The sequence below is a fragment of the Mya arenaria genome, chromosome 2, assembly GCF_026914265.1.
Source record: "Mya arenaria isolate MELC-2E11 chromosome 2, ASM2691426v1".
NCBI lineage: Eukaryota > Metazoa > Mollusca > Bivalvia > Myida > Myidae > Mya > Mya arenaria.
The window spans coordinates 68373048-68394402 of record NC_069123.1 but is presented as its reverse complement, the minus strand read 5'-3'; positions in this window follow the sequence as shown (position 1 = coordinate 68394402).

Here is a 21355-nt window from a genome sequence, read left to right as displayed (position 1 = left end):
ATCATATTTCAACATCAATGAAATACATTTACATGTGGAAACAACTTCAGTAGACATAGAACAGTATCAGAACAGGTCCAGAAAATATTTCAGGCTTAAAGGGGCTATACACCGTATGATAAAATAGCCAAAAAAAGGAGAAAATTTTCGAAAACTGAAGTAAACTTGGCATTGATGTGTACAATGCATTGAAACTTACTAACTGAAGTACCACATAGTTTACAATTTATTTAAGTTTAGCAGTTATTTCATATTTTTCCATTAAAAATATACTGGGTATGTCTACCAGGTAAAATTCATTCCTAATGCGTGATTGGCTAGTCGGTGTTATCACGTGATATTACCGAGGTAAGTGTATAGCTTTATTATGTCACCCATTTAGAGAAAGCCGTCGTAGCTCAGTGGATAAGATGCTGGACTGCAATTTTGGTGACATGGGTTCGAACCCGGTCTCCGACACAATTTTTTTTTTACATTTTGGTACTTTTTTTGCAATTATCATATCAAAGTGTAACACATTCTATTAAATAATTGTCCCGAGATTCTTTTTTTTTGGTGCCAATCTAGTGTACAGTCCCTTTAAGTCCTGGGCTTAGCAATTGGCAGGGGTGGGTGCAGGATGGTGGGTACTCCCGTCCACATGTCAATTTTTTGTTATAATTTCAATGCCAAATGGCACATTTTGGTGCACTCTAAAAAAAAATATTCAATAAAGACAAGCATACAAAGTCATTATTATCATATTTATTTCCTTGTTATAAGACATAAATAAAATGATATGAATAAATATAATAAAAAGGTCAACACATTATATATCAATAAATACTAGGGATGGCAACGAGTACCCGAGTACTCGATCGAACGTCCGAGTACTCGAGTACCAAATCACTACTCGAGTACTCGGAAAAAAAATCTATTAAAATCACCAAATACACGATTTACAGATAAAATATCAGATCTGGTTAGTTGCCAAGAGGACAATTTACGGTCCCTCTAATCCCCGCTGTGTATTTTAGTCATTTATTTATATTTATATCATTTATTGTTAAAATACGTAATGAAAGTTTACTTAAAAGGTGAAAATGAACAAAAATATGACCAACGCACAATATACGTCATTAACGATACATGTATATACACAATCATGTCTTCGCGAACACATATTCAATTTTTCCGAGTACCCGAGTACTCAATCGAACGATCGTCCGAGTACGCGAGTATTAATTTTACTACTCGTTGCCATCCCTAATAAATACACAATACATATTAATCATGAATCAATATATTTAAGAATAGATATAATGTGAATAGATATTTAAAAAATCAATAAATAGCATGATGTAATGTCTTAAGAGTTGTAAGGAATCACTCTAGGACGATACATTTTAATACTTCTAGAATTACATGTTTGCTATGGTGCTATCAGCAGAGAAGTGAACTCAATTCTACATTTTGTAATTTTTGAATGTGTTGCCAATAAAGCTAGGCATGCTTGACAGGTTGACATTTAAATGACAGATAACAAATAATAATAAATAACAAGAAGTAATTGCCTTTTTTAAATCCAAAGATCAACCTTTTCTTTTGGGTGCTGACAGTAGTTTCGTGTTCATGGGTCATCCAAAGAAAAGCTCATATGGAGTTTGCTTTGTACTTGTATGCGGTGTTGCGGGGTAATTTCTCAGATATGAGTGCATCGCCTGGTTCGATGGAATTTCTTCTGTAGTTGCTGCTGGTATGGCTTTGCAGATTGATTTATTAAACCATTCAACTTCTGCATGAAATTTTTGCTTGCGGCCACATTGGAGTTATCTTTCTGTGTTTAAAACCAATATATAAAGTGAAATGTGTAAATTCATTCCCATTCCTTGGTGGATTGTTGTCCATTTTGACACATTTGTGCAAAGTGGTTCCACTTTTTACACGCATGGCATTGTTTTCCCTTTGCAGGGCAGTTGGCTGTCCTTGAATGTTTGTTTCCACAATTACCACAGTTTTTGTTGTCGTCCCTCGGCTTATACGCCGCAGCTGGTCTCTCTGGCTGGTACTTCCGGTATCGCTCATTTGGTTGCCGCCGCACCTGGTATACAGCTGAAGAATGGGCTTCTTCGCCGGAAGTCGTCGTCATGGTTCGCATCTGCTCTCTGGCGTATTCAAAGTTCTGTGCTATTTGAACAGCTTTGTCCAGCGACAGTTTCTCTCCTTCGTTAATAAGCTTCTCTCGCAGTTTGGCCGACGAAATTCCAAAAACGATCCGATCGCGAATCATTTCGTCTGAGCTGGTAAACTGGCAATCTGTCGACGCTAATCTCAGTTTTGTAACGAATGATTCAAATTGTCAGCACCTTGAACTATGTTGTTAAACTTGAACCTGGCAAATATCGGGTTAAGTTTCGGCTGGACGTATTCCTTAAATTTCTTAAAAAACGTTGCCGGCTTTTTAGCGTCAGTCTCGCTAATTGTCGTCCACGTCTGGCGAATATCCCTTCCTTTGTCTCCGACCCAAAGAAGGACGTACGACGCTTTCTCTTCGTCACTTTTGTTCTTTAGGGGCCCAGAGAACACTAGTTCGGCGTGCCTTTGAAACTTATCCCAGGCTTGAGGTAAGTTCGTGCTTTCCCAATCCATTTTGGGAATTGACACCCCATACATCTCCATAATGGCCACGTGTTTGAATGGGCAAGTCCAAAACAATGTGTTATGTCCACGTATATCCTTTTGGAACGTTGAAATAATTCCTTTCAATTTCCACTAGATTCTGTGTCAGAGTTTTTACTTCTGACACCATGTAAAGATATGCTAATCGGATGCATTAAATCCACTTAAATTTAGGATTGTAATAGACACAGAGAACAGCGATGTTAGCAGTGTGAGTTTATTCCAAGAACTGGCGCTTCACCTTTGGGCGGAAGTGCCTATCAAATTACAGCATGCTTGACCATGTGACCATAGACTGGCCACATACATGATATCATTACATAATCTAGTGCGATGAAGATATACATATCGATCAATGAAACTGTAAATTAAAGATATAAAACCCGTTTAAGACATCATACCCGTACAGAACATTGTACATACATGAGGATTACATGGACTAAACGAATGAAAAGTTCATGGACAGCACAAATGACAAAACAAAACGAAATGCTGGGGTGGAGTTGACCTGTTTACACACTCCCCCACTTTATTGAAAATGTCTCTGACATTTCTGGCTGTAAGTTACGAATACACATGTTATGTAAAGTGTATCATATTCTCAAAATATCTGAAGTATCTGAAAACTGATAATAAGGAATGCATAAAACCCTGAAAGTAATGGTGTTATTTTTTAAAAATAGCATGTTAATTAAAAGAACAATCGTATGTTGCAACTACTATACTATGTTTGTTTTTTGTACAATTTGTGTATTTTGGGGCGATGGCCTTTATTTACTTGAATAAAATGAATTGAATTGAAATTGAATTGTATATGACAACAACTAAATGAGAAAATAGTTTCTCACTGAAATAAATGTTTTAGCATAAATTATTTTGCAATAATTAATGAATACATAAAGTACTTTTATAATTCCATCGAAGGGTTGTCAGGCCTAAAATAAACCACTGCTCAGGATTTCTGAAAATCACCAAAGAAATAGCAAAATTGTTGCACAAGAGGTTAGAAAAAAACAAATTAAAAGACAATAAATTATGGATTAAGAAAGTACTACTAGTTTAAATAAACTTAAAATACAGCAATTTGAAATAACGCCTAAATATAAAATATAACGTCTTTGGCGAGCTGGGATTATACCCACTCACCGAAACATTCGGGGGAACGTTTAGAACGCCTCGGTCTGGGAGTAGGAGTAGGCATTGATGGTGTCACGGGAATATGAAGAGGAACTTCTGGGCTGTGTTGGCGAGTATGGAAAGAAATAGGAGACTGAAAAGAAACAGGTGAATGAATTTGAAAAGAAGGAGAATTGCCATTACTGTTTGTGGGTGGTTCAGGAGCGGGTGGATTGGGATTTTGCCTACGGCTCAGTGGCCCTCTGTTGAATGATATATATTGCAGACGAAGATGAATCGGAGGAATTCGTGTCTCCATCGTACTCAGACTCAGAGGCCTGAGGAGGTACTGACCGCATCCTGATCTTTCGAAAAGGTTTGGGTTTTTGATCACCAACTTCGGCATCTTCTTGCTCTGGCACGGAGATAATAGGAAGCAGGAGATTTTGGTGCAAAGTACGTATTGGTCCCTTGCGAGACTGGAGTTGCACTTTGTTCTGACCTTCATATGGAATATTTAGTACTACATATGTGTCTTTCTCCCAGCCAGTTTCTGTCGCCCTTGTCCATTTACTTTACGTACAAAAACAATATCGCCTTCTGCAATTCTGTTTTCTCTGACTTTCTGGTCGTAGTGAACTGTTGCTCTGCTCTCTTCCTTGCTGCTTCTTCAGCTTTCCTGTAAGCGTATTATAGGCGTTCCTGCAGCTGTGATACATAAGAAGCATGGTTTTCACCATCCCAATTCACCGATGCAGTGCCTAAGTATGCATCTACAGAGAGAGTCATGGGTGCCACCGGAACATCAGGAAACGGGGGCTAAACCCTGTTTAACTCCTCTTCGTTGCGTTGTAAGGCTAGACTATAGAGAAGGAATAAACACAGCCCAATGTGATTTTGGTCGTCAGCCAAGGTACCCAACATACAAAGGCGAGTGTAGTATAATCTCTCAGCCGAAGGATTTCCCATAGAATGGAAGGGGGTTGTTCCGGTCTTTCTCACATTGTCAAGCTTACAGAGTTCTTTAATGACGTCGGTCTTGAAGTTGCGTCCCTGGTCTGAGTGGAGCTGCTCTGGAAAGGAGTAATGGACTATGAAGTTTTCATAAAGAGCTTTAGCAGTCGTGGTAGCTTTCTGATTCATACAGGGAATAGCTTTGGCATATCGTGTAAAGTGATCGGTGATTACCAAAACGTCTTCATATCCATCTTTTGACCTCTCAAGTTTGAGAAAGTCAATATAGACAAGCTGCATAGGTCTCGAGGCTTCAATGCAAACAAGATTAGCCATGGGAAAAACTGGGGTCTTGCTACAAACACACAGACGACAGGATGAAATACGACGATCGAAATCCGACTCCCTGCCTGGCCAGTAGAAACACTGACGTGCGAGCCAAAGGGATTTCTCATGACCAGGATGACATACATTGTCGTGAACACCACAGAAAGCAATAGTCCAGTAAAAAGGTGCAATGGAAGCAGAGACACCAAAACAAACAGCTTTTATCTCCTCCCCATTATGTAAATTGGTTAAAACATTACATTCAATGAACAAAAAATGAAATATACGATTCCCCTTTGAGTCCAAACAGCTTATGAAAATCTGTAAACAAGATGTGCTCCTAAGTTTATGTTTATTATGCTGATGTCATTTTGGTATTACCTTTTTATTTATTTACACATATCACAACCTTTTGCCATTATATACACTTGAAATCTTAAAACCAGGCTAAATGCCAATTATTAGATGGCGGTCATGAAACCCGCTTTCTTTCTGGCTCAAGTGTGACTATATTTGTTGCTGTCGTTAAGGTTACATACCCATATTTATACACAATTTCAAAAACAGACAAGCTCAAAATGTAATTGACTGTTTGGACTTTACACAGCATGTAACTGATGTTGATTGCCTAGATATTGGTTCAAGCTCATTCTCGACCACACCACTAGCAACCGAAGCATAAAGGTTTAAAACACTTGAACTCTCGTTGTTTTTTCTTTGCACGAACAGGTGATCCAAGAACACCCTCAAATGCATTAAATGTCTCTTGAGTAGCCACTTCAGTGGCATGTTGGCTCTCTCCCATTGATCCACATGTAGACTCGGAACTTTCAGTCCCCTCCATGATGGTCAACCAAGGCTTTAATACAGTAGACGTCACGACGGGGATATCAATAGGGTAAATGCCTGAGCTCTTGAAGCTTTTGATGACAGTAAGAGGCCGGTAGAAGATATGCTTCTTTCAGAAGTTTGCCAAAGTTATCCTTGCTTACTGGGGTTGATGGATTTTCAGTGGAGTGTGGCGTCTCAGGATCTGTTACCACCATCTGTTTTTTAATGGCCCGAACACTCCTTTATCTAGAGGCTGCATTTTGTCAATACAGACAAGCTGCATAGGTTTCGAGGTTGCAATGCGAACAAGATTAGCCATGGGAAAAATGGGGTCTTGCTACAAACACACAGACGACAGGATGAAATACGGAGTGGCATTCGGAACTAATCTATACAACTATATTCCCTTTTACATGGCAAACTCAAAGGCTCCCATGTTAACATGGCTACTTATGCTGTCAATCAGCAGTATTACAGCCCTGTCCCTGCCACAGTATTTGTTGAATTGTTCAAGAAATCCCTTGTATGCTACATAATCCATCCAATCCTTCGATTTATAGGCAATGCCACTGTTCTCAATGGATTGAAGCTTCATGGACAGCGTGCTGGGTACACAAATTAGGGAGGTAGCATGGTACCATCTGATGACCCTTAGAACATCACATTGATCCTCTATTTACTTCGGCCTCCTGTCATATGTGGCACTTGAAAACTCTCTGTTTAGCTCATCTGATTCTTTGAAAAGAGATGCGCTATTGTCGTCACTTGATTGTCGTCATTGTCGTCGTCAGCGTTGGTTCAGTTTTGCGGGTCACTTACATGGAAACTATCAAAACTGTCACTTTGAAACTTTGGAAACTTGTTCATATAATACCCTTCTTCACATTGTACCCTAAAGACGGTGAGTTTTGCCTGTTTTTTGTTGTTGTTTTTTTTTTTTGGGGGGGGGGATGAATTTTGATTGATTTTGGTTGATTTGGAGAATTGGACATAGCTTCTTCAATTTTTGTTAGACTGATTTCAATTTTATTCACAGACAATAAATGGATAATGCCTTCAATAGATCAAATGGTTTTTGAGTCACACATTTAGAAGGGGATGGGGGATATTTTAGTATTTTTGGACTGTGTAATTTTTAGCAAATCTTTCTTTTTTTAAGTTAAGTTTTGCATTTAGGTCACTTACGTAGGAACTATCAAAGCTATCACTTTGATAATACCTGTAATATTAAGTGTGCTGTACGACTACAAGTTTAATACTGACGACTTTTAACAGTATATACAATGATTGGGTATGCGAATGAAACAGGTCTGTTCCAATAAACATATTCTGTTTCAACAAATGTATTACATTTCCCGTCTTTTGAAAATATTAAAATGTAATATAAAATTCATTGTTTAAGACTAATACATGGGTGAAAGTTACAAATTTTCAAAATACTGAAAAATTAAGCTAATTTCCCTCAATACTTAAATTCTTGCTCATAAATCAAGAACTCATTTAACTCTGTAACTCATTCAATAAAAGGTAAAAAATGAAAAACAGAATAAAATATAAGAATCATATTAAATTATGTTTTGTATTTTTATCAAGTTAAACAGCACATTAAATAACTTGTACATATACTGTACATACATATATAAAATATATACAACAATATTGCTAAGAAAATATTTACAAAATATTATATAAAGTCTCTAAACTAAATGTTCACTGGTCTGCCCATATTAATTTCATTCTTTTCCACTTGGTGTCCCAACAGAATCACTAGTGGATATAAAATATATACAATATATCGCTATGGAAGTATTTACAAAATATTACAAAGTCCCTAATAATTTAATTCTTTTCCACTGGCGTCCACCACTAGAACCACTAGTGGCTTTCCTTTTGCTGTTTGCTATTCTGTTTTTCAACTTCACAAACTTGTCAATTCTACTGGCTTTCTCCTATTTCAGCATTTGAATAGAGGTGTTCAATTTCTCTGTCCTTTTCTCTTCCACTTCTTCCCTTCTTCTTTTCAGAAAGTCTTGATATTAAAGATGAGTATACATTTATGCAAGCTTTTGTCATTCTCCTACTAGCTGTTATTTTTGTGCATTTTTCAGCTCTTATCTTTAGGGAAGTCGTGACAATGGCCACAGCTTCATGGTTGACCACTGTTAGCTGGGTCCTGTCTTTTTCTATGATGTCATCCATGATATTGAATGTGGGTTCAATCAGAGGTCCGCTAAAGATGGTCAGTAGAGCCATCACAAGCTTCTTCAGCATTTGGGTAGCAGACCTCTGTGAAAGTTTTTAATTGAAACACTTTGGTCCAGAAGCCAGTATCTATTCTGTCCTCCTCATAGAACTCCCACCTCACATCCTTCACATGTGGATCATCACAGTACCTGTCAATCTCTTCAGCTAGTTGCCCATTCTGTTTGTCAGTGAACACATTTGGCAAGCAACTAGCTAATCGCTTTAAGACACTAGAGGTTTGATTGTGGTTGACTAAGTCTGGGTCCAAGGCAGTCATCAAACGGAGTGTTCTGTTGCAAGTGGCATTTTTGGCATTTTTTGGCAGCCATGACATATCCATTTCGGAGGTTAGTATACAGATTTTCAGCCCAGTGCCTGCATGATTTGTCTATTATTGCTTTGTTGAGTTCAGTATATGCATACTTCCCTACATCAATACCTCTATCCGGTTTTTGGAGAGTTCTGTCTGTGACATCTCATTTCATCAACTTAGTGATACTGTCTGGAATTTGCTCAGGTTTCATAAACATTCTAAACAGTTCTGTGGCCACCTCTGTCATTCTAGTGTGAAGAGTGTGAATCAAGGGTTTTTCACTCTGGAACTGTTTCACAAACCCTCGAAACACATCCAATAGGACCCTTAACAGATTGATCTTAACCAGTGTTTCCCACCCATTATGGAAAAGACTGCCTTGCGCTTATTGCTGGTGACCGACTTGTGCTGCCTCTCCTGTGACAGCTGAAGAAGGATGATGGCTATCTGTGCTTGGTCGGAGACAAATTTGAGTTGATTTTCTATGTTCTTAATAGTATTAAGAACATAGTTAATTAACTCAAACTTGTATGTACTATAACTAGTAAATATATGATAATTAATGATCAACAGTCGTTTACAAATATCTTCCAAATTAAAAGTCAAAACAAATATTTAACTAAAACACAATATTATTAGACCATCACCGTATTTAATGTTCATCTAATCTGCTAATTATTCAGATAACAATTTCACAGAAGCGTGTGATTATCTGTTTATACTATGTGCCTGTCAAGTACTGATCATTCTGATAACGAGTGCTTGGCTTCATAACTCTCCCTGACCATGTTACAAGGACTTTCAATGGATTATTGGCTAACGACCTACAATTGTAAGAAGGGAGCTGCTGGTTTGCCGGTTTGTCAGTACTACTAGTATGTCATATCTGGGGCACTTGTTTGCTAAGATATTTGGTTCAAAATCGGACAGTGTTTCTTTTGTCTTGATTAACAATTGTCTATTTCGGCGATTAATTACACCGTTCTGTGTTTGTACATTGTATGACCTCACACCTTGCTTTGAAACAATTTTACCTGGAACACATTTCTTTCCAGATTGAATTGTTACTGCATCTTTTATCTGAAGTGGTGTGAGTTGCTTAGTGGTCTGTTGAAATAGTGTTTAGCTTTGATTTGAAGTCGTGCTTTGGCAATACAATGGACTTTGTTCTTTGTCCCATAAGAAGTTGTGATGGTAAATATCCACACTCTTATGGTGTATTCCTGTACTCCAAAAGAAATATGTGCGGGTCTTTGCCTGTTTCATTGGCTTAAGTCAGGAGTTTCTTTGCGATCGGAACACCTTTCTCTGCCATGCCGTTTGACCTACTGTGATATGGAGATGAGGTAACATGTTCAAATCCCCAATCGTTTGCAAATTCATTAATCTCAGTTGATAAAAACTGCGGTCCATCGTCGCTCATACAAGTATCAACTACACCATAACGTGACATATGTACGCGAAGTTTCTTAATGACGGTTTTTGATCGCATGTCTGATAGCCGGTCCATCTGAAAGAACCTGCTGTAATAGTCGATGGTAATAGTAGTTGTTTCCATGATATGTGAAAATATCAGTTCCAGTTTTCTGAAACAGCATACCAGGAAACGGATGACTGATCATTGGCTCCTTTGCATTTGAGTTTCTGTGATTGAGACATGTACTGCATTGGAATACATATTCGGTAATTTGTTTGACCATTCCTGGCCAAAACAGGTTATCTTTCGCGCGCTCGACTATTTTGTTTACACCTAAGTGACTAATGTGAACCTTTGATAGATTTCACCGCGGAGAGATACTGGGATAACGATCTTTTGATCTCTGAATAGTAAGTCATTCTCGAATGATATTTCATCCCTGTGAATCAAGTATTCAAAGATCTTTGGAGGGCAATTTGACCTACTCTCTGGCCAACCATCAAGTATAGCCCGTTAAAATGTTTGCATTTGATCATCAGAGCTTATTGCCTCAGATATGATTCTTAACCTTTCGTCAGTTATGTGTAATGGGTTTTGGACTGTGTGTACATGTGTGTCCAGACCTTGAATAGGCCCTTGGTAACTCTATGCTAAGTGCTGCCTTGAAAGACAGTCCCTTACAGGAATGTTTTTGCCACTAACATGTGTGACCTCAATGTCATACCTTTGCAAGTGAACGCATGATCACGGAAATGGGCTTGTGATCTGAAAGTACCGTGACGTTTCTGCCTTATGTATATTGATGAAATCGCTTGCACCCAAAAAGTATTGCCAATAACTCTATCTCAATTTTGCGCGTAACCTATTTCCGTTTGTGTTAGGTTTTTCGACGCGAACGCTATCGGGCGACCGTTTTGCATGAGAAATGCCCTGATTTCGTGGTTTGACATATCACACTCGAGTACCAATGATGCTTCTGGGTAACCTAATACGGGAACATCTGTGATAGTTTGCTTTACACTTGTAAATGCATTACTTTGTTGCTCATCCCAGATAAACTCGTTCTCTTTTTTCAAGAGTCTCCTTAAGGGTGAAGTAACCTCAGCTAGATTTGGCACGAATTTAGCTTAGTAATTAACCATCCTCAGGAAAGTTTCTAGTTTCGATCGCGTGTCTGGGGACTCTAGGTACGTGATACCCTTGATCTTTGATTTGTCCGGCTTTAAGGCTGATCACGTGACCAAAGAATGGTACTTCGTTGACGCTTAGTATGCTCTTATCTGCGTTTAAATTAATACCCTTAGTTCGAGCGCGTTTTAGTACCTGCACTAGATTTCTGTCGTGCTCTTCTTTCGTGTGGCCATGTACGAGAATGTCGTCTACAATTGCCGTTATACCGCTGAGACCTTCAAAAATTGCGTTGATCTTTTGATTAAGTAGGCGCTATGCACTAATTCCGAATGGTAAACGAAGCCATCTATATCGTCCAAATGGAGTGTTAAATGTCGTTAGCAACGACGATCGTTTGTCGAGCTTGATGCTCCAGTAGGCATGCGTAATATCAAGTATACTTAATACTGCAGCACCTTTGACGTGACGTCATCAATGGTTGGCATCCGGTTATGAGGTCGGCGATTTGCTTCATTTAGAGTCTTGGGCTCTAAGCATATTCATATTCTTTTTTCGGTTTTTCAACCACGACGAGCAAATTCATCCAATCGGTCGGTTCCTTAATTTGGATAATTTTACTGTCGTTGACCATATTGTTAAGTTCATTCTTAACTTAAGAATGCAATGCATCAGGAATCTTAGATGGGGGATTAACAGTCGGTATGGCAATTTCCTTTAAGTGCAACTTGCATTCGCCCTCAATTACGCCAAGACCTTTAGGTCACACTCGTATATTTGTCTATTACAATTGACTGAGGGAGTGTGTACAAGAATTTCTCACAGAATATTCCATGCCAGATTCTTCCACTGAGTTTAAGTTTACTTTCTCAGACCGCGATCTAGTGATGTTTGTAGGCTTAGCAGCGGGATAGCATTTCTATCCGCCACATGAAATTTGGCAATGATGATTGTTTCTGTGATAAGCAGTGTAAAGTGACCGTTCCCAGAGCAGGGAGTGTATCTCCTGTGTTAGGGGTCAGTTTGCAATCAGAGGCCTCCCAACGGTTAACTCATTTTAATAAGTTGCTTGAATTTCTGGACAGGTAGGATATTGGCTACACTACCAGTGTCAACTTTGAATTAAATGGGATGCTTATTGGGCCAATATGTTCTTCAGTAAATACATGGTCTAGTAGTATGTGAACAAGCACCTACCCTATCAATAGAATATCCATGACACAATCCATCATTATCATCAATTTCATGCATCTTATTGTTACTTCTGCACACTTTTGAAAAGTGGTTTTGTTTACCACACTTGTAACACTCGCATCCTTTTGTTTTGAAGACGTCCATTGCCTGGTTTTGTGGTATCTCCGGCGTTTCGACCTACTTTTTGGCCCTTGGGCACAACGTCCACTGGTGTTTCTGACTTCCCATACTGCTCATTTGCTGTTGGCAGTACTCATGGTTTTGTATGATTTGGATTGCTTTATCTAACGTTATTTTTTCGCCTTGGTTTATGAGCTTTTCTCTCATTTTGAACTTTGTGTTCTATGTCTTTGGCGTTTGCCCATTGCCACTAAACCGGGTTTATGTTTAAACTTTTTGCTACTGAGCATGTTTCTGTAGCTTTTTGCATATATATTGAGCAACCGAACACAATTCTATCCCTGACCATTTCGTCGGTGTCTCTATATCTGCAGTCTCTTGCTTTATTTCTTAATCTGGTCACGAACATGTCAATAGAGTCATTTTTTGCACTTTATTTAATCGATATCGTGCAAATATTGGATTCAATTTTAGTTGGACGTGAGCCTTGAATTTGTTGATCTTTTCATGATTGTCTTTTACAATCAGATTTGTTGTCATCAGTGTTAGTTTTTCAGCTCGTTCATAGCTTTAAATGCATCTTGGTACCTTAATTTGATGAACACAAGCTAGCTCGTCAAACCAATCACCATTTTGATTGTATTTTTTCATGTACTTTTTCATCCCAATCAACACCTGATATCCAAATGTCCTGCATCAACATTTTAGCTCTAATGGTGTATGGAGTTAGCAAACTAAGTGGATCAAATAATGTAGATATTTTTTTGAGATATTCACGCTTTGTCATGTCCTTGTTTTCATCAACTGCTGTGAATTCAAATGAAAATATATCTTCTTCAGGTACCCATGTGGCCACTAGTGTTTTCGCTAGAGCTTGTAGACTTTGTAATTTTTAGCTAGTCTTAGTTTTTAAGTATTTTTGCTTGTATCACTTAAATGTGTAGTGGGTGTGTGGAGATGGCCACAAAACTTAAAGAGTTCGATTGTTTACTTGAGAACGATGTCGTAGAAACCTGAAACATATAATAAAACATATTAAAGTATATGCTAATCATATTACTTATTAATACACAAAATACAATTGCAGTGATCGGCATATATCAACGGAGACTTCGCGATCTAATACATAAAACATTCTCAGACATATTAATATCAAACTTACAAGGCACGTCTCAATAATAATTACATGAATAGAACTACAATATTACTGCTCAAAGATAGTCGATGACTTGTGTCGTTGACGATATAGAGTAGAGTGATTGATTTGTATATGTTAATAAGGGCGTAAGCAATGAAGCAGAAAAGGAGAGAAGGGCATTATCAACCGATCAATCACTCTCGTAAAAATAGATCAACTCGCATAACGAGTATTTACGCTCTGACGCACTCGAACATCGACGTACATTGACGGACAGTAACGCATATAGGACAATAACCACGTAGCACGACACTAAACACGACGAGTCAACAAATACCCAAACAATACAAGACAATTTACGATACAGAACCATACCAAACACACACACGGATATAATACGGAAATATGCACCTTGCTACATATGCAAACTATCAAAGCTATCACTTTCAAACTTTGGAATACCTGTTCACTATCAGATGTAAAATATCTCTGGGTTTAAGGTTTCATTTGCATTGTGCAACCGCCTAAGATCATCATCTATTCTAGCGTCGTGCTCTGTTTCTGAACGCCCAAAGATTAAAATATCATCAGTTTGACATATCAAACATTTTAGGCCCAATATTATTTAAGACATCATTTTTTGGAAATACTCAGATGGACTTGATAAGCCCATCGGTAGCCTGTTATGTGCAAATCTCCCTATTGGAATAATAAATGTAGTCAACAATTTGCTTTTGTCAACAATTTTGACTTGGAAATATTTTTTTGCATATATTTTGAAAAAATCGTGAATTTGCATCGAGCTTATTCAAATATTTCGCCGCGGTAAGACTACCAAAACTTTGATTTTTATCTGGCAGAGGAAAGTTCTTTCTCCATGAAATGTTATTTAGTTATGAGTAATCTACGAGAACCTTATTTTGTCGTTTGGTTTTGGCACAACGACCATGCCCGTGCGCCAATCGGTCGACTGATCAACCTTAAATATGACACCGTCTTTTTCCAATTATTTTCAAGTTCTTTTTTTAACATTCAAGAGTAACGGAATTGGTACTCCCCGCGGCACTGACAGTGTGACGGCCTAGATCAAAGGATATTTTATATTTTTTGTTAATTCTCCGTTAAGAATACCTAAAGCATGACATTCAATTTCTTATTCCCTGGCCCAAATCGGTTTTTTGATACTTACTGTCAGAGGAGGACTACCTATAAGTTTGTGAACATAATCTGGAATTACAGTGACATCAGCACCTGTATCTATTTTGAAAGTGATACGCTCTTGTCTCACCTTCAAACTAATTGTCCATTGTTCATCGCCTTGGCCAGACACGACCCCAAGAAACGACCGCTCTTCCACTTCGTCATTGTCGTTGTAGAAAACGTCCCCGGCATGACCATAGCACGATTCGTCGCCATCAGTTAGCGCTTCGGCCCCAGAACGATACGAATGTAGGACTTCGTGTACACGTTGCGTTTTCTTACCTGACCTGCAACATTTTACCCAATGGTCCGGTTTACCGCAACCACGGCACATGGTTCTTGCTGCATGACATTGTTGTAGGCCATGCAGTCTTGCTGCCCCGAAACGGGTTCACATTTGTGGCTTTTCTGTCTGTTTTGGTGTATACGTCCTTTTGCTTTGTTCATTTTTTTCTTAACCATGTGAATTGTATCTGTTTATGGAGATTGTAAAAACACTTGCTGTTTTAAACCGACTCCTTTTGCCGCACTTGATTAATTGCTTTTTCGAGTGTCAACTCATGTTCTATTTGTAATTTTTCTGATAACCTGGGTTTTTGGATTCCCACAACAATTTCGTCCCTTTTGAGTTCATCATTTAGCTCACCATATTCGGAAACACTTAACCCTTCAAATCTATAAAACCATTTATCAAACTCCTCTGGTCTTTTAAAGTTAAAGTTTTCTAGTGGTGGAACGTTACATGTAGCCATTTGAAATGGTTCTTGCAGTTAATGTACATGGTATGTAGTGAACTAGCAGCTAGATGAATATCTAGGCAAAAGCCCAGCATTACGCACAGACAGTGTATATATATATATATATATATTTATAGATTATCATGTGATTTCAAGTTACAACGGCTAAGCTTAAACAAGGTATACAAGAGAGGTAACCACCAAACACATGTGCCTCTATTCCCTGAGTAAGATCTGGGCAAGATTTTGTACCGCGTGTCTACTCAAAGTATCTGCTAATGGAAGTTTCTTTCCTTATACATATTTGAGCTCAAATTCATATGAACTCATTTTCAAAACCATGCGTTGCAAACGCATTGGAATTGTGTACATTGGCTTTTTGAATACTGATTGCAAGGGCAAAGGTCATTTTCCACTGTCACATATACAAAACAATATTGATTAAATTTCTTGCAACCAGAAACAATTGACAACATTTCTTTTTCAATTAGACTCATGTTCTTTTGTTATTGTATCACTCTACGTGAAGCATAAGCAATAGGACGCTGATCTTGAAACGATACAGCTCCCATCTCATAACTAGAAGCATCGCATCGTAGCACTAATGACTACTTTGGGTCATAATAGGCCAAGACCGTGTTATTACAAATGAGTTCCTTCATTTTATCGAATGACTGGCTCTGTGATTTACCCCAGGTAAAACCTACGTCTTTGTTCAGTAATAATCTTAATTGGGCTGAGATATCTCATAAGTTGGGTATGAACCTTGAGAGTTAATTAGTTATGCCCAGAACTGTTTGTAGTTTAGCCTTGCACGTGGGTGTAAGAACATGACCAAAGTATGAGGACTCTGTGAACCCAACTTCAATTTTATTAGAATTAAACTGTGAATTACAGCTCTTAAGTTCTTGTCGTGACTACCTTTTTGGCCCATATATGCAAATTCGATCAACAATGGTTACAACGCCTTCAAGGCACTGTAATGCGTCCTCGAGCATACGCAATAGGAAGTCGCCCTCTTTATTCAATCCCAAAGGACATCTTACGTGCCCCTAGAGGGCTATTAAAAGTAGTCAAGTATGACGATTCTTCGGATAGTTTGATTGACCAATATGCTGACGTCAAGTCTAGCTTGCTGTAAAACTTAGCATCAAGCTAAGGCAAAGCATTATCGAGCGTTTTAAGAGGGTAAGGCGATTTTTCGATTTTACTAGTTAATAAAAGACGACCAAAGCATAATCGAATTTCACCGCTGGCCCTCTCAGTAACCACCAAGTTAATACATCATTCTGTTGGCTGCAACACTTTGACAATGATCAATAGCTTTTCCATGCCTAGCAGCTCATTTTAACCTTAGGCCTAAAAAAAAATATGTCTGTTTCCTGTAACATGCTGAAAAAAAGATGGGTCGGTAGGTAGGGATTTTTTTTTTTTTTTTTTTTTTTTTTTTATGTCAGAATGATCCAATATTCAAGTTTATTTCAGGTGAATTATTTTAATAAGAATTCAGTGTGATATATAGATTCAATCTTTCTGCCACTTAAAAGCTAAAACTGCTAGCTTGACAGCCATCAAAACATAAAATACATCATCATTGTAATAAATCAAGACTAAGTGATTTTTTCACATCTATATATAGGTGAAGCTTGACAAAGAAACAGCATTGTTTATCAGTTATTTTTAGCCATGGTACATGTATTTCAGTTGTAGAATGCATCCTGTTGAAGGGCAAGCCATGGGTTCGACTCCCAGCGGTGGCAACATTATGTGCAATTTTGAGCATTGTCAGTATGTTCACCAGGGAAGCAGTTAATCTTTAGACTTTGCAAATATAACCCAGTGAAAGAGTGAATCAAAGAACATTTAGACAATTTATTTTTTGCAAATGTTTTAAACAAAACTTTCAAAATGCATACATTTTCAAATAATAAAACATGATATTATTGCACAGACTATTTTAAGATAGACTGTGTAATAATATCAAGTTGTATTACAATTAAATGTACATGACAACTATTGTAAAATAAAATGCTGTTACAACAAGAACAGGCAAGAATCTCCACAAAACATAATTTTATATAAATCAATACTTCGATTGATTAAGACTAGAATCAATGACTAAACCATTTAACTCTTAGATGCTGTTAGAATTGTACAGATCTTTGGGACCAGTGTAGACCCATGGTCTACGCTGTTCACTGCTTGGACACTTAAACCTTACCTGCTGACTCGACAGGGAACAGTGTAAAATAACAGATTGGACTGGAATATGTTTAAATAGACTAGAATCAGTATCAAAAAAGCTTAGACTGACTAATAAAAAGTAACACCATTTTCTTTTTAAAAAGTTAAACAGCAAAACTAGTACACGAACAGTACCTTAAATAGTTTCCACAACTTGTTTTTTTTAACAATTTTCAGTGTTTTAAAAAGATCTGCTGTATTAGATCCACTGTTCATTCTGTAAAAATCTCAAGCACGATAATCAATGTAACTTTCAATAGAATACCTTGTTGTTGTTTTTTCCTTTTCTGGACTTGACTGGACTACGGGGGTTAAAACATTCCCAGAGTCAAAACTTGGTAAAATATGTTCTGACTCTGACGAACATATTATTTAGTTAATGCATCTTCGTTATGTAATCCAGTGCATCCTTGTCAAATTCCAATATGCACCAGCGATTGTTTAGTTGCAAAGACATCTTTCTTACTTTAACTTTCACTTTCAGGTTTATCTTTTTTTCCGGAAGTAAACAAAAACATTTAACGTTCCTATTGCCAGTATTGCAACATCGTATTTTTCATAAATGGCAAAACCATAACAGTTTTGTTATAGAACCACGGACCTATAAACCAGGTCCGTGATAGAACTAAACTATAACACTGATAACGATCTACGTAGTTCTCCTTTCATTTTCATTAAAATTGACAGGAAGTTAGCGTGCACCTGTTTTCCGTGCTTTTTAGAACATGTGGTATGAAATATGTTTATTTTTCTGTTAACTCATTAAAAACTTATAAGAATATTTTTTAATTTACTGGAGATATAATAAAAAAACTTAAAATAAATGAACAAAATATATCCTAGCATTGTTGTTTTTCAAAACCATTGCACTTAGCGAAAAAGCGGAAGGTATCCGTTAATTTGCATAATGGGCGGAGTTAATATTACGTCATTGAGTTTGAGTGCTGCTAATTGACAAGGTTACCGATCAGATTCCAGATCGATAATCACTTGTCACTTCGGGTGTAAATTGCTCTTGCGGGTTAAACAAACATTCAGATCATGCATTGAGGCTCCTTTCAGATGATACCGACTCTCACACCGAAATATCCCGTGTCAAAACTGATGCATATTACAAATGGATGATGCGTTGATTTCGGGTCATTTACGATTCCTGTGCGTCAAAACCCGGGAGCTCGGGTCAATTGAAAGCCCTGCAGTTTAATGTCACAGCCATTAAGGTTTTTGCCATTGTTTCAACTTGCCAAACCGGAAACGTTTGTAACTATGCAACGATTTGGACACTACCAAAATATTTAAATTATCGTTGTATGCAACGATTCGGACACTACCAAAATATTTAAATTATCGTTGTCATCATAGGCCAGAGATCGCTAAAAATCTGACTTTTCGAATTTTGGGGCATAAAAAAATTGCGGTCGGCGGTAAAAAATTACGGTCGGTCGGGTTACAGGAAACAGACATATTTTTTTTTAGGCCTTATTTTGCATTGCAACGGGTATACGACGTGGTGGGTGGACAACAGGCGTTTTCGTCAACATGAATAATACATTCCCCAGGAAGCAACCCTAACCCTTTAAAGGCTTGGTGATCGTCCTTCAAAACGGACTCTTTTGTTAGAAAGGGCTTAAAATCAGTTTCTGATGCTTGTTTATTTACACTGTGGGCTGACTGTATCAAATTGGTGTCTATGCACGAAGCCGTAGTTAAGCACGATATTTTGTATCAACACCATGAAACATCACATCTTTTGATTGACCTGACATAACATTAATACATTTTAACGATAATGTACCCCTACATTTAGGAACATTGCCATTGTAAGCGGTCAACTGAGATTTAGAGTTTGCTAATGGTGCCTCAACTTATTAACGCTGAAATGCTGATAATGGTAAAATATTGTAAGATTATTCGAGTATTCCGCTATATCCCGTTTAAGACATGTAAGATATTATTTCGCTTGAGCGACCCCCTTTTTAGTCGTTAGTCTGTGAAAGTTAACTATTGTGTAAGAGAATAAATAGACAAAAATATGTTTAAACGTTACTTTTTATGCCCCCGAAGGTGGGCATATTAAAATCGCACCGTCTGTCCGTCCGTCCGTCCGTCCGGCTCTGTAGCTTTCCCTTGTATGGACAGATTTTAAAATAACTTGCCACATGTGTTCCACATACCAAGACGACGTGTCGCGTGCAAGACTCGTGTCCCTACCTCAAAGGTCAAGGTCACACTTAGTGTTTATTCACAATGGAGTGCTGCATATAAGGACATAGAGTATAAGTTGTCGTGTCCGGGCTGTAACTTTCTCTTGTATGGACAGATTTTAAAATAACTTGCCACATGAGTTCCACATACCAAGACGACGTGTCGCGTGCAAGACCCGTGTCCCTACCTCAAAGGTCAAGGTCACACGTAGTGTTTATTCACAATGGAGTGCTGCATATAAGGACATAGAGTATAGGTTGTCGTGTCCGGGCTGTAACTTTCCCTTGTATGGACATATTTTAAAATAACTTGCCACATGTGTTCCACATACCAAGACGACGTGTCGCGTGCAAGACCCGTGTCCCTACCTCAAAGGTCAAGGTCACACTTGGTGTTTATTTACAATGGAGTGCCGCTTAAAAGGACATAGAGTATAGGTAGTCGTGTCCGGGCTGTAACTCTCCCTTGTATGGACAGATTTTAAAATAACTTGCCACATGTGTTCCACACACCAAGACGACGTGTCGCGTGCAAGACCCGTGTCTCTACCTCAAAGGTCAAGGTCACACTTAGTGTTTATTTACAATGGAGTGCTGTATATAAGGACATAGAGTATAGGTTGTCGTGTCCGGGCTGTAACTTTCCCTTGTATGGACAGATTTTAAAATAACTTGCCACATGTGTTCGGCATACCAAGACGACGTGTCGCGTGCAAGACCCGTGTCCCTACCTCAAAGGTCAAGGTCACACTTAGTGTTTATTCACAATGGAGTGCTGCATATAAGGACATAGAGTATAGGTTGTCGTGTCCGGGCTGTAACTTTCTCTTGTATGGACAGATTTTAAAATAACTTGCCACATTTGTTCCACATACCAAGACGACGTGTCGCGTGCAAGACCCGTGTCCCTGCCTCACAGGTCAAGGTCACACTTAGTGTTTATTCACAATGGAGTGTTGCATATAAGGACGTAGAGTATAGGTTGTCGTGTCCGGGCTGTATTTTTCCCTTGTATGGACAGATTTTAAAATAACTTGCCACATGTGTTCCACATACCAATACGACGTGTCGCGTGCAAGACCCGTGTCCCTACCTCAAAGGTCAAGGTCACACTTAGTGTTTATTCACAGTGGAGTGCTGCATATAAGGATAAAGAGTATAGGTTGTCGTGTCCGGGCTGTTACTTTCCCTTGTATGGACAGATTTTAAAATAACTTGCTACATGTGTTCCACATACCAAGACGACGTGTCGTGTGCATAACCCATGTCCCTACCTCTAAGGTGAAAGATACACGAAGTGTTTATTCACAAGGGAATTCTGAATATAAGGAAATAACAGTGTAGGTTGTCAAGTATGGGTGGTATTTTTTATGTTCAGAGGCAATTTAAAATAACTTGCCATATGTATTTGACACGTAAAGGCAAGATCAACTTTCCATGTACTGACCTTGTTCATAGGTCAATGTCACATTCGGGGGCATTCGTCACATACTGTGACAGCTCTTGTTTATGTATGTTAATAAACGAACA